We start from the raw sequence: 18,636 nt of genomic DNA on the forward strand, positions 1-18,636 counted from the left end.
GAAAATATTCAATATTTTGAATTCAAAATTCAACATTTTCAACATCTAATACAGTTGAAATTGAAGCATAAAGTAAAGTGGTGGATGTCATATTTTTCTTGACAACAATTTCTTGGGTGTAACACCAAGATCACAGAAAACAAAAGCACAAATAAACAAGTGTGGCTACGTCAAACTACAAATCTTCTGCACAGCAAAGGAAATAATCTACAGAATGAATAGGAAATCTACAGAATGGGATAAAATAATTACAAATGGTACATGTGGTAAGAGGTTAATTTCCAATATATAGAAGGAACTTCTACAGGTCATCAGGAGAGAAACAAATAAAATTATTTTAAAGATGGGCAAATGAATTGAGTATGCATTTCTCCAAAAACAATAACAACAAAATGACCACATGAAAACAAACAGCAGGTAAAAGGAAAAGATGTTCAATGTTAGTAATAAAGAAATACAGTTAAACCTAGAAATAAGTATCACATCACAACAGTTAAGATCGTCATTGTATATTTAAAAAGGGAAAAAAAGAAAATAACAAGTATTGGACAGCATGCTAAGAAATTGGAACTTTTGTACACTCTTGGTGGACATGTGAGATGATTCATTCAGTCATTATTTAAAACAGTATGGAGGTTCTTTTAAAACTAAAAATAGACTACCATATGGTACAGCCATCATCTTACTTCTGGGTATTTGTTTAGAATAATTAAAATCAGGTTTTCAAAATAATATTTAAACTCTCATGTTTATTGCAACATTATGCACAATTGGTGCAAACAATCTGTTGATGAATAAATATATAAAGAAAATATATATACATACAAAAGAATATCATTCAGTCATAAAAAAGAAAGAAATCTTATCAGTTTGGACAACATCTATGTATCTATAGGACATTATTGTAAGTGACATACACCAGACAGAAAAATCATGTATGTCATCACTTACATGTGGAATCTAATACAGTTGAACTCATTGAAACAGAAAGTAAAGTGGTGGATGTCATGAACTGGGACAAATGGAATAAGAGTGACATGCTCTTCAATGGGTTTAGTGTCTGGACAGATTAAAAGAAAACAAAAGACCTATAGCAGCACTTTCAACAATAGCCAAATTATGGAAAGAGCCTAAATTTCCATCAACTGATGAATGGATAAAGAAGCTGTGGTTTATAGATACAATGGAATACTACTTGGCATTGAGAAAGAATGAAATCTGGCCTTTTGTAGCTACGTGGATGGAACTGAAGAGTGTTATGCTAAGTGAAATAAGTCATACAGAGAAAGACCGATACCATATGTTGTCACTCTTATGTGGATCCTGAGAAACTTAATGGAAGACCATGGGGGAGGGGAAGGGGAAGGGGAAGAAAATGTTAGAGAGGGAGGGAGGCAAACCAGAAGAGACCCTTGAAAACTGAGAATAAACTGAGGGTTGATGGGAGGTGGGAGGGAGGGGAAAGTGGGTGATGGGCATAGAGGAGGGCACCTGTTGGGATGAGCACTGGGTGTTGTATGAAAACCAATTTGACAATAAAATTTATATTAAAAAAACAAAAACAAAAACAAAAGACCTAAATATATGATACCTAAAAAAGACTCAAATAAGCTTAAAGTGAATGGATGAAAAAGATATTACATACAAATAGGCAGCAAAAGAAAATGGGGGAAACTATACTTATTTCAGACAAAATAAACATGAAGCCCAAAACAGTAATACCAGACAAAGAAATCATTATATAATGATAAAAGTTTTAATTGATTAAGAAGATATAACAATTAAAATTATGTGTTCCCAAATTTGAATTACCTAAGTATATCAAGAAAATACTAATAGATCTGAAATGAGAAATTGACAACAGTACAACGGTAGTAGGGGAATTCAGTGCCCCTCTTTCACCAATGGATAAATCATTCAGAGAGAAAACCAACAAGGAAACATTGGGCTTAAACAATACATTAAACCAAATTGACATAACATATATACAGAGCGTCCCATTCAACTGTATTAGAATACACATTCTTTTCAAGTGCACTTGAAACTTTCTCCAGGATAGATCATGTGATAGGCCACAAAACAATTCTTACCAAATTTGAAAAGATTGAAATCATACCAAATATATTTTTTACCACAATAGTATGAAACGAGAAATCAACAAGAGGAAAGCAGAAAGATCAAGAAATATGTCAAAACAAATGAAAATGGAAGTATAGCACATCAAAACATATTGGATGCTGCAAAAGCAGTAATGATAGGGAACTTTATTTATGATAATAGCTTACATTAATAAACAAGAAAGAACTCAAAGAAACAAACTCATTTTATACCTCAAGTGGATAAAGTAGTTCTGAAAGAAAAGTTTATAGAGATAAATTTAATTATTAAGAAAATAGAAGGATTGATTGCCATGATCTTGGGAAAACAGTGCCTAAAATGAAAAGGGAAAGTCCCCAACAACCTCCTCTAATATTTTGCTTGTCAATACAGTACTATTTCCTGGAGACTGGGATAAGGAATATGATTTAAAAAAAGATAAAAATAAAAGAAAATAAAATGTGAATATAAAATCTTCCTCTGAGCATAAGGAGTCATTTAATCACATTTTAAGACTGAACAAGGGAATTTTCCTTGAGCTCTTTCTGTCTCATGCTGGTGTCCCATCCAGGCTTCCAGCTGCCTTCAGTGCAGGCCATGAAAAATGAAAATAAAAATATGAAACTCACTATTGGTTTGATGATACTTCAAAGGCTAGTGTCTCTCCCAGTCTCATTTCTAGTGATTTACATTTCTAAGTGTTTGTAAAGCCCATTCTCTCCAGGCCCATAGTGGCATTAAATGGCAGAAATGGTGGTGTATTTTTATGATATCTTAAATGGGACCTGAGAATGATAACATTATTTTTAACATAGAAAATTTAATCAACCTGAACACAGTGGGAAAAAAGTTGAAAATAAGTTTTAAAATATTTTTGAGAGAAAAAAGGAAGGAATATTTTTACAATGTTTCTATTTCTTCAGTGTTCCAGGAAAAAGAGGTCATTGTTATTATGGTGTGTGCAGGTGATGAGGTAGAGGGAAACCAAAAAATAAAAGCAAAAACAAAACCCTACATGTCTATAATCAAAGAAATAAATCATATGTAAATAGAATAAGAACATGGATAATGCAAACTTTAAAATACCCTTCCTGTGTACAATTAAATGTTTTATTTTCAAATCATCCCTTTATTCTCTGATAAATCTTTCCATAGTCACTTTTAATGGGTAGTGTAATTAGCTCTTCATTTTCCCAACTGCCAATCAGACTCAGAGAAAGGGCATGTGTCTTGGAAAGTGTCTGGGAAGATGGGTGAGTAGGACGATCCTGAGCTCACCTCTTTCCCTGGTTACAACAAAAAAACAGACACATTAGTGAAACTTAGTCTTAAAACGATCCCAAGACTGGAAGAATAGGCTTTCCAAAGTTAATTGTAGTGAGGAAGCAAAGCTGAAAGAAGTAAGGGGGATAGAGATGACTGATTGTAAATTGGAGGAACACCACAGAAACAGAATAGCCAAAGGATCAGGTCCCATATCAGGTACCCCAGGCATGGGATACCTGCATGGGGAAGACAAGTCTCCATAACATTTGGCTTTGAAAACTAGTGGAACTTGACTTTGCAAATTTTTAGCGTCAGCAGGGCTTAACTTGGGGTACTTTAAAAATCAGAGGGCTTATTGGGGTGCCTCGCAGTCTCAGTCAGTAGAGTACATGGCTTTTGATCTCAGGGTTGTGAATTTGGGCCCCAAGTTGAGTGCAGAGATTGCTTAAAGAAATAAACTTGCTGTGATAAGCACTGGATGCTGTATTTTAGTGATGAATCACTAAACCCTACACTTAAAACTAATATTACACTGTATGTTAACAAACTGGAATTGAAATTGAAACTTGGAAGATAAAAAAAAAAATAAGTGATTGGTATTAAGGAGGGCATTTGTTACTTTCAGCACTGGGTATTGTATGTGAGGGGTGAATCACTAAACCTTATACCTGAAACTAGTATTGTACTGTATGTTAACAAACTGGAATTTAAATGACTTAAAAAAATAACAAACACAGAAAGTTAGATAAAATGAGGAGACAGAGAAATACATTTTATATGAAAGAACAGGACAAAACAACAGAAGAGCTAAATGAAACAGAGGCAAGCAACATGCCTGATAAAGAATTCAAAGTAATGGTCAGAAATATACTTGCCTAACTTCAGAAAATGTGGAGGATCTCAGTGAGACCTTCAAAAAAGATATAAAAAACACTATCAGAGATGAAGAACTTAAAATAACACTAAAGAAAAACAATAGCAGATTACAGGACACAAAACACATCAGCAATCTGGAAAAAAAATGTAATGGAAACAACCAAGATGAACAACAAAAAGAAATATATATATATATATATATATATATATATATATATACACACATATAAATCATAAACAAGAATGGATTACAGAGACTCAGTGACATGATCAAGAATAATAGCATTTGCATCACAGGGATCCCAAAATGAGAATAGAAAAGGCAGAACATTGATTTAAAGAAATAATAGCTGAGGGGTGCCTGGGTGCTCCGTCAGTTGAGTGTCCAACTTCGGCTCAGGTCATGATCTCGCAGTCTGTGAGTTCGAGCCCTGTGTCAGGCCCAGAGCCTGGAGCCTGCTTCTGACTCTGTGTCTCCCTCTCTCTCTGCCTCTCCCCCGCTCATGCTCTGTACCTCTCACTCTCAAAATGAATAAATGTTAAAAAAAAAAAACCTTTAAGAAATAATAGCTGAAAACTTCCTAATCTGATAAAAGAAAAAGACTTCAGGATCCAGGGGCAGAGTTTCCAAAAACATCAAGTGAAGAATATCCATACCAAGACACATAAGAATAGAATGAAAAAAAAAGTAGTGATAAGGTGAGAAAATTAAAAATAGGAAGAAAAAGATAAGATGCAAAAGGGAAGCCCCATAAGTCTATCAGCTAATTTGTCAGCAGAAACATTGCAAGCTAGAAGGAAGTGGCATGATATAATCAAAGTGCTGAAAGGAAAAAACCTGCAAACAAGAATATCATATATCATATCATTCAGAATAGGAGAGCTAAAGAATTCTCCAAACAAAAGTTAAAGGGCTTTATTTCCACCAAAAAAAGCCATATAATAATTATTTTAAAAAATCTTTTGAATGGAAAGAACATGACATAAACAGGAATAAAAAATTAGGAAAGAAAACAAAATTTCACAGGTAAATGCAAACATATAACAAAAGCAGATTAACCACTTATAAAAACAGTATGGAGGATAAAGCACAAAAGCAGTAGAATTAATTAGATCTACAAATCAGTCAAGGGATTCACAAAATAAAAGGCTGCAAAGTATGACATCATATACATAAAACGTGGTTCAGGAATAAAATATTAGTGCTTTTAGATTGGGTTCAAATTTAAGTGACCATAAACTTAATATAGACTGCTATATGTGTAAGATGTTACATATGAACCTAATGGTAACCCCAAATCAAAAACCTATAATAGATACAGAAAAAATAAACAGAAAGGAATCCAAGCATATAACTGAAGAAAGCCATCAAAGCATAATAGAAGAGAGCAAGTAATAAAATGTGAAAAGGTACATACCTGTCAATAATTACTTTGAATATAAATGGATTAAATTATCCAATTCATGAACATACTGTGACAATGAATAAAAAACAAGACCCACTGATGTGCTGCCTACAAGAGACTCGCCTCATACCTAAATACACATACAGATTGAAAGTGAAGGAATGGAGAAACACTTACCACACAAATGGAAATAAAAAGAAAGTTGGGGGTGCAGTAGTTGTATTGGACAAAATAGACTTTAAAACAAAGATTGTTAGAAGGCAAAAAGGACACTACATAGTCATAAAGGGAACAATACAACAAGAAGTTATAATCATTGTAAATATATATGTACTAAACATGAAACACCTGGATGCATAAAGCAACTATTAACAGAGATTTTAAAAAAGAATTGACAGTGTACAATAATAGCAGGGAACTTTAACACCCCACTTACATCAATGGACTGATTATAAAGACTGAAAATGAACAAGGAAACAGTGGCTTGGAATGACACATTAGACCACATGGTTCAAACAGATATATTAAGAACTTTCCATTAAAAAAAAAAAGTAGAAGGGCACCTGAGTGGAGCAGTCCATTAAGCATCTGACTTGATTTCAACTCAAGTCATGATCTCATGGTTCATGGGATTGAGTCCTGCATCAGGCTCTGTGCTGACAACATGGAGCCTGTTTGGGATTTTCTCTTTCCCTCTCTCTCTCTGTGCCTCTCTTTCTGTCTCTCTCTCTCTCTCTCTCTCTCTCTCTCTCTTTCTCTCTTGGAATAAATAAATACATTTTAAAAATAAAAATTAAAAAAACAACAACAGAGCTTTGAATCTGCTGCTTTAAATAGTGCAGCTTGCACTTCCATACTTTACTTGAGCATATTCAACCTAGAAGACAAAAATAACCTCTCATTCTAGGAAGCTTCTCACACAGGATAACCCTGGGTTTAGAAAATTAAGTTTTTGAAATCAGGTCTAAAAAGAAATCAGCAGACTTCACAGTCTTTAAAAGTGCACATGGAACATTCTTCAGGATACATTATATGTTAGACCACAAAACAAGTCTTATTTTGGCCCAGAACCATTCATTGTATTAATGTGATGTATCACATTGATTTGCAGATATTAGACTATCCTTGCATCCTGGAAATATATCTCACTTAATCATGGTGAATAATATTTTTAAAAATATTAAGTTCATATATATATATATATATGTATATATACATATATATTCATATGTATACATATGTATACATATATGTACATGTATACATATATGTGTATATATATATTTTTTTTGAGAGAGAGAGAGAAGGGGGTAGGGGCAAGATGGAGGGAGAGAGAAAATTTCAAGCAGGCTCTGCACTGTTAGTTCCAAGCCCAAAGTGGGACTCCATCCCCCAGTGAGATCATAACCTGAGCCCAAATCAAGAGTCAGACACTTAATGGACTGAACCACCCAGGCACGCCTGGAAGATCTTCTTAATGTATTACTTAATTCTTGTTTGCTAATAATTTTTGAGGACTTCTGCATCTATGATCATCAGGGATATTGGCCTATAGCTTTTGTGTGTGTGTGTGTGTGTGTGTGTGTGTGTGTGTGTGTGTCTGGTTTTGGTATGAGACAATGATGGCCTTGTAGAATATACTTGGAAACTTTCCTTCCTCTTTTATGTTTTGGAAGACCTCGAGAAAAATACATATTAATTCTTGTATAAATTTTTGGAAGAAACACCTGTGAATCCATATGGTCCTGGACTTTAATTTTTTGGTGATTTCTGATTACCAAATCAATTTTGTTTGTAGTAAAAGGTCTGTTTCTATTTCTTCCTGATTAAATTTTGGCAGATGCATGTGTCTAGGGATTTATCCATTTCTTCTAGATTGTCCAATTTTTAACATATATTTTATATATACTCATATTCCTTTGTATTTCTGTGGTGTCCATTGTTATTTCTCCTTGTTTGTTTCTGATTTTACTTATTTGAGTTTTGCTTAACTTGATGAATTTAGCTAAGGATTATTAAATTTTATTTATATTTATCATGGTTGGTTTCTTTTTATAAATTGACAAGCTGATTCTAAAATTCACATGTAAATGCAAGAAGCCAAGAACAAAATAATATTGAGAAAAGAAATATAGCCAGGGCACTCTCACTTCCTGATTTCAAATTTTACCACAAAGCTACGTGATCAAGACATTAAGGTAATAGTGTAAGTGTAAACATTTAGTTCAATTGAATATAACTGAGAGTTCAGAAATAAACACATACAGTTATTGACAAAAGATTTTTAAATTTTGTATCTATTTTTAATTTCAATATAATTAACCTACAATGTTATATTAGCTTCAGGTGTACAATATGATTCAACAATTATATACATTACTCAGTGTTCATCACAAAAAGTGTACTTTTAATCTCCTTACCTATTTTACCCATCTACATACCTACTCACCTACCCTCTGAAAACCAGAAGTTTGTCTTCTATATTTAAATCTCTTCTTTTTGGGTCTGTTTTTCATTTGTTAATATGTTTTGCTTCTTAAATTCCACAAATGAGTGAAATCATATGGTATTTGTCTCTCCCTGACTAACTTATTCCATTTAGGATTATGCACTCTAGATCCATCCATGTTGTTGCAAGTGGTAAGAACTCACTCATTTTTATGGCTAAGTAATACTCCATTGTACATATACAAAATATCTTTTTTACACATTTATCTATAAATGTACACTTGGGTTGCTTCTATATCTTTGCTATTGTAAATAATGTTGCAATAAATATAAGGTGTATATATTTTTTGAGTTAATATTTTTATTGCCTTGGGTAAATACCTAGTAGTGGAATTACTGGGTTATATGTTAATTCTATTTTTAATCTATTTAGGAATCTTCATGTTTTCCACCAGCTTTCATTCCCACAAAAAGTGAACAAGGGTTTTTTGTTTTGTTTTGTTTTGTTTTCCACATCCCTTCCAAAACTTTTTCTTGTGTGTGTGTGTGTGTGTGTGTGTGTGTGTGTGTGTGTGTCATTTTAGCTGTTCTAATAAATGTGAGGTGATAGCTCATTGTAATTTGCATTTCCTTAATGATGATGTTAAGCATCTTTTCATGTGTCTTCTATGGGAAAATATCTACATGTCCTCTGCCCATTTTTAAAATTGGATCATTTTTTTCTGGTGTTGAGTTGCATAAGTTCTTTATATATTTTGGATATCAACCTGTTATTGGGTATATCATTTGCAATATATTCTCCAATGCAGTGTGTTATCTTTTTGTTTTGTTGATGATTTACTTCATTGTGCAATAGCATTTTTTTTATTTTAAATTTTTAGAGAGAGACAGAGTGAAAGAGGGGGAGGCGAAGAGGAAAAGGAGAGAGAGAATCTTAGGCTGGCTCCATACTTGGCATGAAGGCAGACCTGGGGCTTGGATTTCATGACTGTGAGATCATGACCTGAGCTGAAATCAAGAGTCAGATGCTTAACTGACTGAGGCACCCTGGAAAAAGCTTTTTAGTTTGGTGTAGTCCCAATAGGTTCATTTTGCTTTTGTTTGCCTTCCAAAAGGAGACATATCTAAAAAAATGTTTTCAGTGGCTAATTCAAAGAAATTACTGCTTATGTATTAGTCTATAAATTTATGGTTTCAGGTTCCCATTTAGAACGTGTATCCATTTCAATTTACACATTTCAATTTAATTTTGTAATGATGTAAGAAAGTGAACCATTTTTTTTATTCTTTTGATGTAGTTGAGCAGTTTTCCCAACATCATTTGTTAAAAAGACTGTCTTTTTGCCACTGTTTATTCTTGCCTCCATTGTCATATATTAATTGACCATGTAAAATGGGAAAAAGACAAACAGAAGCGAAATTAAAAACTCATCTATATGCTGCCTACAAGAGACACATTTCAGACCAAAATATTACTGTAGACTGAAAGGGAAGGGATGGAGAAATATTTATCATGAAAATGGATGTGAAAAGAAAGCTGGAGTAGCAATACTTATATCAGACAAAATAGTAGAGAACACAGGCAGTATTTTCTCTGACATCAGCCAAAGCAACATTTTTCTATATATGTGTACTAAGGCAAGGGAAACAAAATCAAAAATAAAGTATTGGGACTGCACCAAAAAAAGCCAAAACAAAACAGAAAACAGTAACAACTTTTACACAGTGAAGGAAATCAACAAAACAAAAAGACAGCCTATTGAATGAGAAAATATATTTGGAAAAATAGATCTAATAAGAGGTTAATATCCAAAATATATAAAGAACTTACAACACTTACCACAAAAAAATAAATAATCCAATTATAAAATGGACAGAGGACTGAACATCTTTCTAAAGAAGACACATACAGCCAACAGACAGATGAAAAGATGTTCAACATCACATATCATTAGTGAAATGCAAATGAAAACTATAACAAGATATCACCTCATGCCTGTTAGAATGGCTAAAATAAGGAAGACAAGCATCAACAACAAGTGATGGTGAGTATGTGGAGAAAAAGAACACTTGTGCACTATTGGTGGGAAGGTAAGTTGATATAGGCACTGTGGAAAATATTATGGAACTTCCTCAAAAATTAAAAATGAAAATACCATATGATCCAACAATTCCACTATTGGCTAATTACTCAGGGAAAACAAACAAAACACTAACTCAAAACTATATAGTCTTTCCTTTGTTTATTGATGCATTATTTACAGTAACCAAAACATGGAAGTAAGCTAAGTGTCCACCAATAGACAAATGGATAAGGAAAATGTGATATATTTGTATATCTATATCTATTTATCAATCTATATCTATATCTATATCTATCTATACACACACAGACACACGGGAATATTATACCACCATAAAAATCATGAGATAGCGCCATTTGAGACAATGTGGGTGGACACAGAGGTTATTATGCTACATGAGATAAGTCAAGCTGAGAAAGACAAATGCCATATGAATCCACTCATAAGTGGAATCTAAAATTAAAAAAAAAACTTGAATAAGCGAACTCAGAAAAGAATCAGAACTATAAATGCAGAAAATAAACTTATGGTTGCCAGGGACAGGAGTAGAGTGTTGAGAAAATGTGTGAAGGGGAGAGGGAGATACAGCCTCCAGTTATGGAATGAATACATCAAGGGAATAACAAAGCAGAGCATAAGGAATGCAGTCAATGATATTGTGATAGAAATGTCAGGTGGTAACTATACTTGTGGTGAAGATAGCATAACGTATACACTTGTCAAATCACTGAGGTGTACACTTGAAACTAATATAATATTGGGGTGCCTGGGTGGCTCAGTCGGTTAAGCGTTCTACTTCGGCTCAGGTCATGATCTTGCGGTCCATGAGTTTGAGCCCCGTGCCGGGCTCTGTGCTGACATCTCAGAGCCAGAAGCCTGTTTCAGATTCTGTGTCTCCCCCTCTCTCTGACCCTCTCCCGTTCATGCTCTGTCTCTCCCTGTCTCAAAAATAAATAAATGTTAAAAAAATTAAAATAAAGAAACTAATATAATATTGTTTGTCAACTGTAGTCAAATTTAAACAAAATTAAAAAGAAAATTTTGTTAAGACAACTGGATATCCATTTATAAAGAATGAATTTGGATTCTTACCTGATACTATACATGGAAACCAACTAAAAATGTATCAACAACCTAAATGTAAGAGCTAAAACTATAAAAATCTTTTTAAAAATTTCTTTAACTATTTATTTTGAGATAGAGAGAACACGAGCAGGGGAGGGGCAGAGAGAGGAGAGAGAGAATCTGAAGCAGGATCCATACTGAGCACAGAGACTGATGTGGAGCTCAAATTCACGAACCATGAGATCATGACCTGAGCCAAAACCAAGAGTTGGACACTTAACTAACTGAGCCACCAGGCATCCAAAACTACAAAGCTCTTAAAAGAATACATAGGTATAAATATTTTTGACATTGGATAACATAATAATTTCTTAGATAACAAACCAAAGTAAGAAAAAAAAAAGATCAAGTGGATTTCATAAAATTTTAGTTATATATCTCAAAAGACACCATAAAGAAATTTAAAATAAAACCAATCTAATAAGAGAAAATATTTTGAAATAGTATATTTAATAAGATACTTGTATACAGAATACATAAATGAAACCTACAATTCAGGGGCACCTGGGTGGCTGTTGGTTGAGCACCCAACTTTTGATTTCAGTTCAGGTCATGATCTCACAGTTCGTGGGATCGAGTCCAAAATCAGCTCTGTGCTGAAAGCATAGAGCCTATGTGGCATTTTCTCTCTTCCTCTCTCTCTGCCCCTCCCCTGCTTATGCTCTCTCTCACTCTTGCTCTCTAAAAAATAAATGAGAAAACATTATTTTTTAAAAACACTTTAAAAAAAGAAAGCCTACAATTCAATAAAGACAAATAATCAATTAAATGCCCTAATTGAAATGGGAAAAAATAATTTGAAGAGATTTTTCATTAAATAAGATACACAAATGGCCAATAAGCACCATTAAAGATGCTCAAAACATTAATCACTATGAAAAGCAAATTTAAACCACAATGAGAAATAATTGCACATGAATGGTTAACACATCAAAAAGATAAGCAATAACAAGTGTGAGAAATTATACATTGCATATAGGAAGGTGAAATGTTGTCATCACTTGGAAATGGCCGACAGTTCTTCCAAATGTAAACAGAGTTACCATATGATTGATTGATTTTACTCCAAGATGTATACACAAATTCATTGAAAACATATGTCCACGGGGGGGGGGGGGACTTGCATCTAAACATTCATAGAGCCATTATTCTAATAGTCACAACTTGGAAATAATTCAATTTCCATCAGTTGATGGATGGATAAAAAAATGTAATATATCCATAAAATGGAACGTGACTAAGCCTTAAAAAGAGTGAAATATGATACATGCTACAACATGGATAGAAAATGATAAGTAACTGCTAATTGATACAAGTTTTCTTTGGGGGATGATGAAAGAAAGGATTCTTGAATAGATGGTGGTGATGGTGGCACAATTCAAAATCCACTAAAAACTACTAAAAATTGTATTCTGTGCAATTGTAAATTTTATGGCATGTGAATTACATCTGAAAATAGTTATTCAGATAATGTTAAAAATAGAAGAGAATATCATAGCTGTGATCCAGAGATCATAAAGCTATTCTTGCTACAACCACTGCTTCTGCCAGTTGTCACTTGATACACATGAAATTGGTGATTAGCCACTGAAACTCTGAGTCTAACCACTGCAATTGCTTCTCAATTTTTACGCATCCATGATTTTGTTTGTTAGCATATATGGCAATAATAAGAAGCCTCTGTCTCCTTTCTGCTGTTCTATTCTCACAGGAGTGTATACAACTGGTGGAACCTCATTGTTCTCAGGAGTAAGTAAAATAAATCTGAGGTATATATCATTTTTTTTTGTTTTGCCTTACAGACTCTGAATTGGAAGCTAATGGTAAATTGTTCATTGAGTAATCCAATAGTCAATAACCCATAATAGAAGTCCTTTCCAGGAATATGACCCTTAAGCTGCACACTGAAAATGAGAAGGGACCAGCTATTACCAAGGTAAAAATCTGTGGGCAAAGCTTTACACTAGTGGGAGTAAGATATCTGAAAATTCTGAAATGAGAGACTATTTGTCTTGCTTGATTTCAGAAAGAAGACATTTGTATCTCTATGTTAATAGTTATTGCATTTATATTTTTCCTCTTTGTTTCTCCTTGCTACATTGTAGTACTGGCACAAAAACAGACATATAGATCAATGGAACAGAATAGAAAACCCAGAAATGGACCCACAACTATATGGTCAACTAATCTTTGACAAAGCAATAAAGAATATCTAATGGGAAAAAAAAAGACTGTGTTCTCAACAAATGGGGTTGGGAAAACTGGACGACTTGTAGAACAATGAAACTGGACCACTTGCCTACATCATACACAGAAATAAATTCAAAATGGATGAAAGACCTAAATGCGAGACAGGAAACCATCAAAATCTTCAAGAGAACACAGGCAGCAAACTCTTTGACACTGACCATGCAAATTCTTACTAGACATGTCTCTGGAGACAAGGGAAACATAGAAAAAATAAACTATTGGGATTTGACCAAGATAAAAAGCTTCTGCATGGGAATGCAAGCTGGTGCAGCTAAGCTGGAAAACAGTGTGGATGTTCCACAAAAAACTAAAAATAGAACTACCCCACGACCCAGCAATTGCACTACTAGGCATTTACCCATGGGATACAGGTGTGCTGTTTCGAAGGGACACATGCACCCCCATGTTTATGACAGCACTATCAACAATAGCCAAAGTAGGCAAAGAACCCAAATGTCCATCCATGGATGAATGGATAAAGAAGATGTGGTATAGCTCTCTCTCGCTGGTATCTCACCACTGCGTCAGTGCAGTTATGCATCAGCAAATTAATGAGAGGAGAGAGGAGGCCCCTGCTCTTGGGCACCCGCAGGAACTTACTCCAGCTCCAGACACACCATAAACACTTTCATCTAACAGAATATAAGCTGTGAAATCGGATTGCTGAACCACAAGACACTTGTGTAAAAACTGCATTTCATGCCAGGCCTGAAATGTTCCAAAATTCAGTTCGTATTTTTTTTTTAGAAATTATTTTGGCGAGGAGAGAGGGAAGATGGCTGCGTAGGAGGACGCTGGGCTCACCGCACTTCCTGCTGATCACTTAGATTCCACCTACACCTGCCTAAATAACCCAGAAAACCGCCAGAGGATTAGCAGAACGGAGTCTCTGGAGCCAAGCGCAGACGAGAGGCCCACGGAAGAGGGTAGGAAGGGTGGCGAGGCGGTGCGCGCTCCACGGACTGGCAGGAGGGAGCTGGGGTGGAGGGGTGCCTCCCTGGCCAAGCAGAGCCCCGGAGTCTCGCTGGCAAAAGCGGAGGGGCCTGACGGACTGTGTTCCGACAGGAAGCGCAACTTAGCATCTGGGAGGTCATAAGTTAACAGCTCTGCTCAGAAAGCGGGAAGGCTGGAGGACAAAGGGAGGGAGAGCTGCTGAGCCCCAGGACGGATGACAGAGCTCAGTTTGGTGGGGAACAAAGGCGCTCACCAGCGCCATCTCCCCTGCCCATCCACCAGCCAAAATCCCAAAGGGATCCAGTTCCTGCCAGGGAACTTGGTCCCTCCTCGCAAACACCCAACTCTGTGCTTCTGTGGAGCCAAACCTCGGGCAGCGGATCTGACTCCCTCCTGCTGCCACAGGGCCCCTCCTGAAGTGGATCACCTAAGGAGAAGCCAGCTAAGCCTGCCCCTCCTGCCCCCGTGCACCTTGCCTACCCACCCCAGCTAATACGCCAGATCCCCAGCATCACAAGCCTGGCAGTGTGCAAGTAGCCCAGACAGGCCACGCCACTCCACAGTGAATCCTGCCCCTAGGAGAGGGGAAGAGAAGGCACACACCAGTCTGACTGTGGCCCCAGCGGTGGGCTGGGGGCAGACATCAGGGCGGACTACGGCCCCGCCCACCAACTCCAGTTATACACCACAGCACAGGGGAAGTGCCCTGCAGGTCCTCACCACTCCAGGGACTATCCAAAATGACCAAACGGAAGAATTCCCCTCAGAAGAATCTCCAGGAAATAACAACAGCTAATGAACTGATCAAAAAGGATTTACATAATATAAAAGAAAGTGAATTTAGAATAATAGTCATAAAATTAATCACTGGGCTTGAAAACAGTATAGAGGACAGCAGAGAATCTCTTGCTACAGAGATCAAGGGACTAAGGAACAGTCACGAGGAGCTGAAAAACGCTTTAAACGAAATGCATAACAAAATGGAAACCACCACAGCTCGGCTTGAAGAGGCAGAGGAGAGAATAGGTGAACTAGAAGATAAAGTTAAGGAAAAGAGGAAGCTGAGAGAAAGAGAGATAAAAAAATCCAGGAGTATGAGGGGAAAATTAGAGAAGTAAGTGATACACTAAAAAGAAATAATATACGCATAATTGGTATCCCAGAGGAGGAAGAGAGAGGGAAAGGTGCTGAAGGGGTACTTGAAGAAATAATAGCTGAGAACTTCCCTGAACTGGGGAAGGAAAAAGGCATTGAAATCCAAGAGGCACAGAGAACTCCCTTCAGACGTAACTTGAAATGATTTTCTGCACGACATATCATAGTGAAAATGGCAAAATACAAGGATAAAGAGAAAATTCTGAAAGCAGCAAGGGATAAACGTGCCCTCACATATAAAGGGAAACCTATAAGACTCATGACTGATCTCTCTTTTGAAACTTGGCAGGCCAGAAAGAATTGGCACGAGATCTTCAGTGTGCTAAACAGAAAAAAATTTGCAGCCGAGAATCCTTTATCCAGCAAGTCTGTCATTTTGAATAGATAGATAGATAAAGGTCTTCCCAAACAAACAAAAACTGAAGGAATTTTTCACCACTAAACCAGCCCTACAAGAGATCCTAAGGGGGACCCTGTGAGACAAAGTCCCAGAGACATCACTACAAGCATAAAACATACAGACATCACAATGATCCTAAACCCGTATCTTTCTATAATAACACTGAATGTAAATGGATTAAATGCGCCAACCAAAAGACATAGGGTATCAGAATGGATAAAAAAACAAGACCCATCTATTTGCGGTCTACAAGAGACTCATTTTAGACCTGAGGACACCTTTAGATTGAGAGAGAGGGGATGGAGAACTATTTATCATGCTACTGGAAGCCAAAAGAAAGCTGGAGTAGCCATACTTATATCAGACAAACTAGACTTTAATTAAAGCCTGTAACAAGAGATGAAGAAGGGCATTATATAATAATTACAGGGTCTATCCATCAGGAAGAGCTAACAATTATAAATGTCTATGCGCCGAATACCGGAGCCCCCAAATATATAAAACAATTACTCACAAACATAAGCAACCTTATTGATAAGAATGTGGTAATTGCAGGGGACTTTAACACCCCACTTACAGAAATGGATAGATCATCTAGACACACAGTTAATAAAGAAACAAGGGCCCTGAATGACACATTGGATCAGATGGACTTGACAGATATATTTAGAACTCTACATCCCAAAGCAACAGAATATACTTTCTTCTCGAGTGCACATGGAACATTGTCCAAGATAGATCATATACTGGGTCACAAAACAGCCCTTCATAAGTTTACAAGAATTGAAATTATACCATGCATACTTTCAGACCACAACGCTATGAAGCTTGAAATCAACCACAGGAAAAAGTCTGGAAAACCTCCAAAAGCATGGAGGTTAAAGAACACCCTACTAACGAATGAGTGGGTCAACCAGGCAATTAGAGAAGAAATTAAAAAATATATGGAAACAAACGAAAATGAAAATACAACAATCCAAACGCTTTGGGATGCAGCAAAGGCAGTCCTGAGAGGAAAATACATTGCAATCCAGGCCTATCTCAAGAGACAAGAAAAATCCCAAATACAAAATCTAACAGCACACCTAAAGGAACTAGAAGCAGAACAGCAAAGGCAGCCTAAACCCAGAAGAAGAAGAGAAATCATAAAGAACAGAGCAGAAATAAACAATATAGAATCTAAAAAAAACTGTAGAGCAGATCAACGAAACCAAGAGTTGGTTTTTTGAAAAAATAAACAAAATTGACAAACCTCTAGCAAGGCTTCTCAAAAAGAAAAGGGAGATGACCCAAATAGATAAAATCATGAATGAAAATGGAATTATTACAACCAATCCCTCAGAGATACAAACAATTATCAGGGAATGCTATGAAAAATTATATGCCAACAAATTGGACAACCTGGAAGAAATGGACAAATTCCTAAACACCCAACTCTTCCAAACTCAATCAGGAGGAAATAGAAAGCTTGAACAGACCCATAACCAGCGAAGAAATTGAATTGGTTATCAAAAATCTCCCAACAAATAAGAGTCCAGGACCAATGGATTCGCAGGGGAGTTCTACCAGACGTTTAAAGCAGAGATAATACCTATCCTTCTCAAGCTACTCCAAGAAACAGAAGGGGAAGGAAAACTTCCAGACTCATTCTATGAAGCCAGTATTACTTTCATTCCTAAACCAGACAGAGAACCAGTAAAAAAAGAGAACTACAGGCCAATATCCCTGATGAATATGGATGCAAAAATTCTCAGTAAGATACTAGCAAATGGAATTCAACGGCATATAAAAAGAATTATTCACCATGACCAAGTGGGATTCATTCGTGGGATGCAGGGCTGGTTCAACATTCGCAAATCAATCAACGTGATACATCTCATTAACAAAAAAAAAAAAAAAGAGAAGAACCATATGATCCTGTCAATGGATGCAGAAAAGGCCTTAGACAAAATCCAACACACTTTCTTAATAAAAACCCTTGAGAAAGTCGTGATAGAAGAAACATACTTAAAGATCATAAAAGCCATTTATGAAAAGCCCACAGCTAACATCATCCTCAATGGGGAAAAACTGAGAGGTTTTTCCCTGAGATCAGGAACACGACAGGAATGCCCACTCTCACCGCTGTTGTTTAACATAGTGCTGGAAGTTCTAGCATCAGCAATCACACAACAAAAGGAAATCAAAGGCATCAAAATTGGCAAAGATGAAGTCAAGCTTTCGCTTTTTGCAGATGACATGATATTATATATGGAAAATCCGATAGTCTCCACCAAAAGTCTGCTAGAACTGATACATGAATTCAGCAAAGTTGCAGGATACAAAATCAATGTACAGAAATCAGTTGCATTCTTATACACTAACAATGAAGCAACAGAAAGACAAATAAATAAACTGATCCCATTCACAATTACACCAAGAAGCATAAAATACCTAGGAATAAATCTAACCAAAGATGTAAAAGATCTATATGCTGAAAACTATAGAAAACTTGTGAAGGTAATTGAAGAAGATTTAAAGAAATGGAAAGACATTGCCTGCTCATGGATTGGAAGAATAAATATTGTCAAAATGT

The sequence above is a fragment of the Felis catus genome, chromosome X, assembly GCF_018350175.1.
Source record: "Felis catus isolate Fca126 chromosome X, F.catus_Fca126_mat1.0, whole genome shotgun sequence".
NCBI lineage: Eukaryota > Metazoa > Chordata > Mammalia > Carnivora > Felidae > Felis > Felis catus.